This window comes from Salminus brasiliensis, chromosome 12 (genome assembly GCF_030463535.1).
Source record: "Salminus brasiliensis chromosome 12, fSalBra1.hap2, whole genome shotgun sequence".
Lineage (NCBI taxonomy): Eukaryota > Metazoa > Chordata > Actinopteri > Characiformes > Bryconidae > Salminus > Salminus brasiliensis.
The window spans coordinates 37,987,038-37,997,829 of record NC_132889.1 but is presented as its reverse complement, the minus strand read 5'-3'; the positions used below and the strand labels follow the sequence as shown (position 1 = coordinate 37,997,829).

Below are 10,792 nucleotides of genomic sequence, written 5' to 3'. Positions count from 1 at the left end.
TGCAAACACACACATACACACACACACCACACACACACACATCTGCTTACTGCTGAAAAGTACAGCAAACCCAACACGTTACACTTCCCACTGTAAACAACACGCATCCTTCCACAGCGCCGTGCGCGTTATTTCATGCTGGACACAACGCACTACACACACACTACACACACACACACACAGACTACACACACACACACACACAAGCGTGTGCCGTGATGTGAAAGTGGTTTCATGTTTTCCCGTGACGGGAATACAAGCTACTCGCGTCCTCGCTGTCTGTCTGTTGGTGCCAATAGGTTCATGTTTAGTATCTGCTTCAGGGAGTCCTATTGTATTGGCAGTACTTCTCTACAGGTACTAGACAAGCTGTGTGTGTGTGCGTGCATTTGCACATCTGTGTCATCATGGGTGCAACCTAAAGTAGCTGAATGCATTCATTAGAAGGGGTGTCCACAAACTTTTGGACATGTAGTGTATCAGATGGCAATTCCAGTGCTCAGGTCATCCCGCATCGTGTTTAGTGCTTCTTTAGCTTCACACTGGAGCTACGAGGCTAATGTAGCTAACCAGTAATGAGAGCCTATTCCCCTACAATTAGCATGGCGCTTACTGCAGGCCTAAATCATCACACACTCTTCTGAAAGCGCGTGGAGGTGATCAGACACCTCTAACACACTCTAATAGATTATGTGGTTTCAGACACTGTTGGACGCAGTGTTATCTAAAACATGTTCTCAACAGGACGTCGCTTCGGGAGCTAACTGTTCCCCGTACTTTAGTTTGTGTGCAAAAGAGTGAAAAAACACTTAAAGATTACATTATTTACTTTACAACAGTGTGTGTGTGTGTGTGTGTGTGTGTGTGTGTGTGTGTGTTGCTGAGTGTGTGTATGAAAGAGTGGACTGTCTGGGGCCCCTCTGTGTGCATCCTGGGACATCCCAAGAATGTGACCCCTGTGTATGTACACACACACACACACACACACACACACACACACACACTCCTTTTCTCCAGAACTTATTGCACTGCGTGTAAAACGCAGATTTACTGCCCAGCTTAGAATTTTATTGCCTAAAGAAAGAGGGAGGGGACGAGAGGAAGTAAAGAAAAAAAAAAACTTCAAAACTGCCCAGGAGATAAAAACACAACTTCCACAATGAGCGTGTGGATCATATGAACGTTATAGAGCAATACAGAGCGCCCCCTACGCTTCTTGTAGTGTATTACAGTCTGTCAGAATGAGTGTGTGGATCATATGAACATTATAGAGCAATACAGAGCGCCCCCTACGCTTCTTGTAGTGTATTACAGTCTGTCAGAATGAGCGTGTGGATCATATGAAGATTATAGAGCATTATAGAGCGCCCCCTACTCTTCCTGTAGTGTATTACAGTCTGTCAGAATGAGTGTGTGGATCATATGAACATTATAGAGCATTATAGAGCGCCCCCTACGCTTCTTGTAGTGTATTACAGTCTGTCAGAATGAGCGTGTGGATCATATGAACATTATAGAGCATTATAGAGCGCCCCCTATGCTTCCTGTAGTGTATTACAGTCTGTCAGAATGAGCGTGTGGATCATATGAACATTATAGAGCATTATAGAGCGCCCCCTATGCTTCTTGTAGTGTATTACAGTCTGTCAGAATGAGTGTGTGGATCATATGAACATTATAGAGCATTATAGAGCGCCCCCTACGCTTCCTGTAGTGTATTACATTCTGTCAGAATGAGCGAGTGGATCATATGAACATTATAGAGCATTATAGAGCGCCCCCTACGCTTCCTGTAGTGTATTACAGTCTGTCAGAATGAGTGTGTGGATCATATGAACATTATAGAGCAATACAGAGCGCCCCCTATGCTTCCTGTAGTGTATTACAGTCTGTCAGAATGAGTGTGTGGATCATATGAACGTTATAGAGCAATACAGAGCGCCCCCTATGCTTCTTGTAGTGTATTACAGTCTGTCAGAATGAGCGTGTGGATTATATGAACATTATAGAGCATTATAGAGCGCCCCCTACGCTTCCTGTAGTGTATTACTTTCTGTCAGAATGAGCGTGTGGATCATATGATCATTATAGAGCATTATAGAGCGCCCCCTACGCTTCCTGTAGTGTATTACTTTCTGTCAGAATGAGTGTGTGGATCATATGAACATTATAGAGCCTTTTTGCAGGTTTTGTATTCAGTTATTAATCTTTATGGTTATTATTTACAACACACCCAGTAAACACTTCCTCTCAACATTCCAAGACATGTTGCTTTGAAAGGGCTCACATGCTAGTCTCTCTCACAGGAGCACACACACACACACACACCCACACACACACACACACACAGACACACACACACTTATATATAAGTCAGACACCCAAACAGCCTCAGCTGATGCTCTAATTATGAACCTTTTGGTTAAATCAAAGCAGCATGCCGGCGGCCTGTGGGTGTGAAAGCTATTAAGCCCTGATCTGAAACTGCAGTATTTCACACAGACAGCCAGAGAACGGCTGCTTTCACACACACACACAGCACCAAGCGCTATACCTTCTCTGATCACATGTTATTGTGAGAAAAAATAATGATAATGAACACTCTAAACTCAGAGGTGCTCTATAATGTCCACACGCTCATTCTGACAGACTGTAATACACTACAGGAAGCGTAGGGGGCGCTCTATAATGCTCTATAATGATCATATGATCCACACGCTCATTCTGACATACTGTAATACACTACAGGAAGCATAGGGGGCGCTCTATAGTGCTCTATAATGTTCATATGATCCACACGCTCATTCTGACAGACTGTAATACACTACAGGAAGCGTAGGGGGCGCTCTATAATGCTCTATAATGTTCATATGATCCACACACTCATTCTGACAGACTGTAATACACTACAGGAAGCGTAGGGGGCGCTCTATAATGCTCTATAATGTTCATATGATCCACACACTCATTCTGACAGACTGTAATACACTACAGGAAGCGTAGGGGGCGCTCTATAATGCATGATAATGTATATAGTGCATACGAGCATAACACATACAGATGTACTGTACCCAGTATGAGAATTGTATTTATTTTTTGAGTATCATCAGACCTTTAATACACACAAAGTGTCCAGATTTCAGATACAAGGGCCAATGAAGGTCAGGTGTGTGTGCGTGTGTGTGTGTGTGTGTGTGTGTGTGTGTGTGATAACAGCAGTAAAGCAGTGCTTTAACAGGCTTTTAGCACCTGGGGGCCCACAGCCTTTTAACACACTCACACACACACACACACATACATCTTAAGCCCAAAGGCTCCGCCCACAGCACTGAAAGCTTCCGGCCTCAAGGGCATCCCGACCTCACACACATTCCTTTTACAAGTGTGTGTGTGTGTGTGTGATGCTCTGGTGTCCCACTTTAGCGAGCTTGAGTACGCTAACTGCACATTTGTGTTACCTCACTGCAATATGAAGAGTGATGCCTTCGATGGCTACTGTCAAATCTGATCTTCTGATTGGTTAGTGTGAACCAATGACTGTAGAAAACACGGATGCCGTGGTTCAGTTCCTTTCCCTTCTACAGAAATGAAGCCAAAACTGTCCGCCATGCTGAAAAATTTGCAACCAGAGTCTGCGCAGTGGAGACCAGAGCCGAAGCCAGACTCGCCTACTCGTTTGGTAGACCCGCCCCCTTCTCCCAGACCAAGCCTCAGTGTCTCAGACCACCTTCATTGAGCTTCCAGCGCAGAAGAGAAGCAGATTTCCTGTGTACTGGACTGAACAGAAAGGGGGCGCCATGCAGGTCCTGCTGCAAACGACTGGTCTCCTCCAGCCAAGGCTGCCTGTCAATCACTTCACTCCTAAGTGTAGCCCCGCCTTCTTACGATAGAGCAGAGTAAGGGTTAAAAACTGATTTCTGAGGGAAATTTACAATTTCACACAGTCTGGTCGGCGCCACAATATCAAAACCAGCAAGCTGATTGGCTCATTTTACTGAAAGGGGGGACTTTACCCATAACTAGCAAGCTGGTTGGCTCATTGTGTTGAAGGGCGGGACTTCATCAGTGATCAGCTTGGCTCATTTTGATGAGAGACAGGACTTTCTAAGTAACCAGCAAGATGATTGGCTCTTTTCGTTGAAGGGCGGGTCTTTATCCGTTAACAGGGGCCATGCTGAGCATTACAAGAACCTTCATTCATATTTAACCAGTGGCCGCTCTCCCTCCCCCTTTATAACCTCTCTGGGTGACTTACCTGAAGAGTATGAGACTCCCACTCCTCCCACTAATAGAGCTCTGCTCTCCACTCTGCGTCCAGACTGAGAGAGTTAACACTGTAAACAGGACCAGCGGCAGGAAAACTGTATTCCACACTGTATTGGCTAAACTTTGCTGATTAATCTGCGGTTCGCGTGCACCCCGAACCGTTCCTAGATCAGCGCAAAGCACCCGTAGGTGTAAAAATTCCCTGAGCTAACAATCAGACCACACTTTATTAGTAATCAATGCAGAAACTCAGGTCATAATAACACACCCAGCATGTCTACATGACCACTTTCTGACCTCTCTTAATCCCTCAGAATTAAACAGGCTGTTTCTGCTACTGCGCCTTTAGGTCTAATACATGTAAATGACTCTTGCTGTGATTGGCTGCCCTGTAGTCTCAATCCAAATGAGGGATATGCAGTGAAGAGCCTGAGGAAAAGTGACAGGAGCCAACATACAACCAGAATAAGGCAGCACACACATGTACACACATTTACACACACACACACACACACACACACACACACATATATATATACATATGTATACACCTGCATCATCTTCACACCTCTGGGATCTGACACCCAGTGGTTAAACTGGGCCAGACCGCACTTTCATTGTATGTGAACAACAAGAAGAACGGAGTTCCCACACTGTGCTCACTATAAACATCCCCCGAATAACTTCTACACATTCGCTCAACTCATACACCCCTACTAACCAAACACACACACACACACACACACACACACATAAACCCTTCAGTATTTTGGGGTATTTAACATAGTCTTATAGTCTGTTCTGAACCTTAAAGTCTGATCTGAATCGTACAGGTTGCTCTGAATCTCAGTCTGCTCTGAATCTTACAGTCTGATCTGAATCTTAGTCTGCTTTTAATCTCACAGTCCATTCTAAATCGTACAGTCTGAGCTGAATCTTACAGGTTGCTCTGAATCTTAGTCTGATATGAATCTTAGTCTGCATTTAATCTTACAGTCTGATCTGAATTCTACAGGTTGCTCTGAATCTCAGTCTGATATGAATCTTAGTCTGATATGAATCTTTGTCTGATATAAATCTTTGTCTGCATTTAATCTTACAGTCTGATCTGAATCTTAGTCTGCTTTTAATCTCACAGTCCATTCTAAATCGTACAGTCTGAGCTGAATCTTACAGGTTGCTCTGAATCTTAGCCTGATATGAATCTTAGTCTGCATTTAATCTTACAGTCTGATCTGAATTCTACAGGTTGCTCTGAATCTCAGTCTAATATGAATCTTAGTCTGATATGAATCTTTGTCTGCATTTAATCTTACAGACTGTAAGAGACAGTCTTACAGTCTCTTACAGAGTCTCAGTCTGTGACATTTTGAAACAACAATCAAAGTCTCTGTGAGTTCCTTGAATCTTACAACCCTACAACCCATCACATTCACTTCATTTGCAGGACGCTGGCCTTCTGTCAGTTCCTCACTTTAGAAGAAGCCCATCCAGGAGAAGAGCTTTCTTTTATAAACCCGCCCCCAAGTCTAGAATAAACGTCCTGTTGCTGTTCAGGACTCAGACACACTCTCAGTGTTTAAATCTAGATTAAAAACTTTTGTGCTCAAGCTGTCGGATAATCTGTGTACTGTACTGTTTCCCTGCTGATGTAGCCGCCGTTCTGTATGTGTCTGATCACAGGTCTGATCACAGGTTCCAGATCAGTACTGCTGTCTTTCTAATCTACTTCTCCAACAAACTCCTAAACACTTCCAAATATTCTCCTTTCTTCTCTCTCCACCATGTGCTAAGCTGTCCCCTGCTGTCTGCTCTCTGCTGATGCGACTCCATTCGAGGTTGGGTGCTGCTGCCTGTCGACCCTCTGGATCAGCTTCGTCCCACTGTAAACCTCCTTCCCCTATGTTGCTGCACTCCTCCTGACCCCTTAGTTTTTTCTCTCTCTCTCTTTCTCAGGTATTGAGATGCCCTGTTCCACCTGTTCTGTCCCGGTACTGCCAGACCCGGCTCTCCGCTACCCTGCTGACCTCTGCAATGCTGTTTACACTGGATCCAGTGCATATGACCATATTAACTCGCATTTTCATCCTTTATGGCTTGATGTCTCATTTTCCACAGCTCAAAATTTACTGTTGTTGTTTTGTTGTTGTTTTGTGCTATCTGGTGTCGCCCAGCGAAAGACAGGTTCCCCTTTTGAGTCTTGGTTCCTTTTAAGGTTTCTTCCTCTCAATTTGAGGGATTTTTCCTTGCCACTGTTGCTCTTGGATTGCTCAAAAGAGGCTCGGACCCGGATCTCTGTAAAGCTGCTATTTAAATAAATTTGTATTGAACTGAATTGAATATATGGACAAAAGTATTGGGACAATGGCTTACTGATTGTTCCTTCAGCTACTGTATTTCTATCAATATATATAAAGGAGCCATAAGCCTTTACTGCGGTCTGACCTATCCTGACCTTATTTAATTAAACATTAGATGAAGGCATCCAGCCGCCTGATACAGTGTTTCTGAGTTTTACCTCCCAAACATTCCCTGGCTGAAAGAAGAAAGGAAAAGAAATGCAGTTATATCCAGAGAGTTTATTCCTCCAGCACTAATCCTCCTGGCCTACATACCAGCCTCCACTCCACAGCACTGCTGCTGCACTCTCCACACGTAAGAGGAGAACGCTTTTAAATGAAAAGGAGGGATGTTTTCTACAGAACTGAGAAAAATATATATCCCAGTTTCTCCCTAAATTTAGTCTTTTTCCAATTCCCACCACAATGCTACCAGTGCTGGGAGGATGGTAGCTGGCATAGGCTTCCTCAGAGTCGCACGAAGCTCCACCACATCTTTTATTTCATTTTAGTCTGATGTAAATCTTACAGTCTGCTCTGAATTTTACAGTCTGCTCTAAGTCTTACAGTCTGATCTGAATCACAGTCTGCTCTGAATCTTACAGTCTGATCTAAATCATAGTCCACTCTAAATCTTATAGTCTGTTCTAAATCTTAGTCTGCTCTAAATCTTACAGTCTGTTCTAAATCTTACAGTCTGTTCTAAATCTTACAGTCTGCTCTGAATCTTACATTCTGCTCTGAATAATACAGTCTGCTCTGAATCTTAGTCTGCTCTAAATCTTACAGGCTACTCTGAATGATACAGTCTACTCTGAATCTTACATTCTGCTCTGAATCTTAGTCTGCTCTGAATCTTACAGTCTGTTCTGAATCTTACAGTCTGCCCTGAATCTTACAGTCTGCTCTGAATCTTAGTCTGCTCTGAATCTTACATGCTGCTCTGAATCTTAGTCTACTCTGAATCTTACATTCTGCTCTGAATCTTACATTCTGCTCTGAATCTTAGTCTGCTCTGAATCTTACAGTCTGTTCTGAATCTTACAGTCTGCTCTGAATCTTACAGTCTGTTCTAAATCTTACAGTCTGCTCTAAATCTTACAGTCTGTTCTAAATCTTACAGTCTGCTCTGAATAATACAGTCTGCTCTGAATCTTAGTCTGCTCAGAATCTTACAGTCTGTTCTGAATCTTACAGTCTGCTCTGAATCTTACAGTCTGCCCTGTCTTACAGTCTGCTCTGAATTTTACAGTCTGCCCTAAATCTTACAGTCTGCTCTGAATCTTAGTCTGCTCAGAATCTTAGTCTGCTCAGAATCTTACATGCTGCTCTGAATAATAGTCTGCTCTGAATCTTACAGTCTGCTCTGAATCTTACAGTCTGCTCTGAATCTTACAGTCTGACTGTGATTTTTTGAAACAACAAATAAAAAATGAATCAAAGTCTCTGTGAGTTCCCTGAAGAGCAGCATTAACTTTCTCAATTCTGAGAGAGAGAGACATAGAGATGAAAGAGAGAGAGAGAGAGAGTTGGTAGTTGGTGCCATCCAGTTTGTGGCATTAATTGGTTCTATATTTAACTGAGGGGGCGCTGGGAGGAATGGGGGGCTGGGAGGAAACGAAGCCAGCGAGGATTAGCGCGAGCGCTCCGCTGCAGCGGCGGCCCAGATTAGCATACAGAAAGAGAATATGGGACGAGAGAAGAGCTGAGAGACTGCCAGCGCTCATCAGAAAAACACTGAGGCTCTATCAGAGAGAGAGAGAGAGAGAGAGAGAGTGAACTCGCTGCAGGGTCACGAGGAGCAGAGCGCAGCAGGTCGGGAGTTTAGGTCTGTCGTAGTTTTCCAACACTTAAACAGAATAAAACAAATGATGAAAAACACTTGAATGTCCTCCATAGGCTCCGCCCACAAGTGCATTCTTACATAGCAACGGTAGCTAGGCTGTACAAGCTTAACAGAACACCATTCGATCTAATTTAATATTATTTTTCAGAACATTCGTTAGCCACCATGCTAATATTAGCTCGATTACACAACGATAAAAACTCTCAAGGCTCAGAGACGCCAGCTTCTCCCAGTGGAATTCCACCAGTTGCATTCGGTTTACTGGAATTAGCCGTGGAAATGAGACACATGCTAATATAATGCTAATCATATTAATGCTAATATAATGATATAATATTATTTTAGCCTCAGTAGCCAAACTCACCTTCGGTTCCACTGTGGGAGAGAATATGCAAATCCGTTGCTACGTTGCCATGCCGACAACTGTTGACTTTTTTGGGGTTGTTTTTTGGTCTGATCCCCAATCATGTGCGTCCTCCATCACCATTATCTTTCTCGCTGGGAGGAGTTTCGGTTGTACTGGGAGGAGTTTCAGTTGTACTGGGAGGAGTTTCGGTTGTACTGGGAAGAGTTTCGGTTGTACTGGGAGCAGTGTTGGTTGTACTGGGAAGGGTTTTGGTTGTACTGGGAGCAGTTTTGGTTGTACTGGGAAGGGTTTTGGTTGTACTGGGAGCAGTTTTGGTTGTACTGGGAAGGGTTTAAGTTGTACTGGGAGCAGTGTTGGTTGTACTGGGAAGAGTTTCAGTTGTACTGGGAGCAGTGTTGGTTGTACTGGGAAGGGTTTAAGTTGTACTGGGAGCAGTGTTGGTTGTATTGGGAAGGTTTTTGGTTGTACTGGGAGCAGTTTTGGTTGTAGAGAAAAGAATTACAGTTGTACTGGATGGAGTTCCGGTCGTACTGGGAGGGGTTTCAGTTGTACTAGGAGGAGTTTCAGGGAAGAGTTCTGGTGGTACTGGGAAGAGTTACCAGCCAGCAGAGGCGCTAGACCTGTGGTTGCCTTTTTTTATACATTTATTTCTGATATTTCACCCGTTTTATCCCCAATAAAGATCGTCAATTACGTACGTACGTATCCCTCCCCCCATCACACGCAACACCCCCGACACTAGAGAGGGCGAGACCCACACATGCCCCCTCCGACACCTTTTTTTTGAACTGCCGTTGATGTGACATCACCAAGCAACCAACCGACGTGCTGTATACCCGGCTCTGACGCACCGGCTAGCAGGCGCCAGTGACGGCCAGTGCCACACTAGAGTGATGTGGGGGAATAGCGCCATCTACCCACCCTAGAGAGAGAGCAATGCCAATTGTGTTCACACACACACACTACTTATTTATACTGAGCTAGTGTCTGTAAATACACACATACAACACTTTCAGCACAATATAAAAGAGAAACCAGGCCGCCAGTCCCTGTAGAGAAGTACTGCCAATAGAATAGGACCAGGCGTGGGCTAGTAGAGGGGTATAAAGCCCCCCAGCATTGAGCTGTGGAGCAGTGGAAGAACTGTGTTCTCTGGAATGATGGATGATGGAGCTCCATCCAGTACTTTTGGATGGGATGAGTTGGGGATGATGAGTTGGGGTGGTGATCATCATTCAACATCCTGATACTGATAACGCTCTTATGGCAGAATGCAATCAAACCCTCACAACAATGCTCTACTCAAATCTAGTAGAAAGTCTTCTTCTCTGGACAGTAGAGACAGTTACTCCAACAAAAAAGCAGGATCAGCTCTTTTTTATTTTGTATTCCCGGTGATTTCTGAAGAAACAATGAATGAGCAGGTGTCCTAATACTTTTGTCCATGTAGTGTGTGTGTGTTGACTGGCAATGAATCTCCTTAATTACAATGTGTACACCTACTGTTTCTCTGAAGTGGAGGAAGTGTGTGTAAACTTTCCATCCGGACCACTGGGAACAAGGAGCTGCATTTCATGCCAAGAACACCTGGCCAACTGTGAAGCATGGGGGTGGAGGCATCATGCTTTTGTGGTTGCATTGCAGCCAGTGGCTTTGGCAATACTGTAGAACATTACGATTAGGCACTACGATTAGAGACACCATCTACAACAGGACAACCATCCAAAACACACCTCAAATCCGCCATGGTCAACCTGAAGAGATACAAACGGAAGCTTCTGGAAGCGCCTGCGTATGATCTGAACTGAACCGGCCCTTTAAGAAGGAGTCTCCTGTCTACAGCCGAGGTGACAGTGTGTGATGTTCTTGGCTGGCGGGTTGGAGGGAATCTGATGCTGAATAACAGCAGGAGGGTCTGCAGTTACACCGCTGAAAGTAGCTCCCCCTGGTCCCGGGGCAAATAACACACTCTAA

The 10,792-nt window shown here is 44.3% G+C and overlaps 1 protein-coding gene across 1 annotated transcript in view; it reads right to left on the bottom strand.

Annotated features, from left to right (window-relative positions):
- Positions 1-10,792, bottom strand: part of rarab (retinoic acid receptor, alpha b) — a 137,415-nt gene that overhangs the window by 66,762 nt on the left and 59,861 nt on the right. The window lies entirely within an intron of this gene.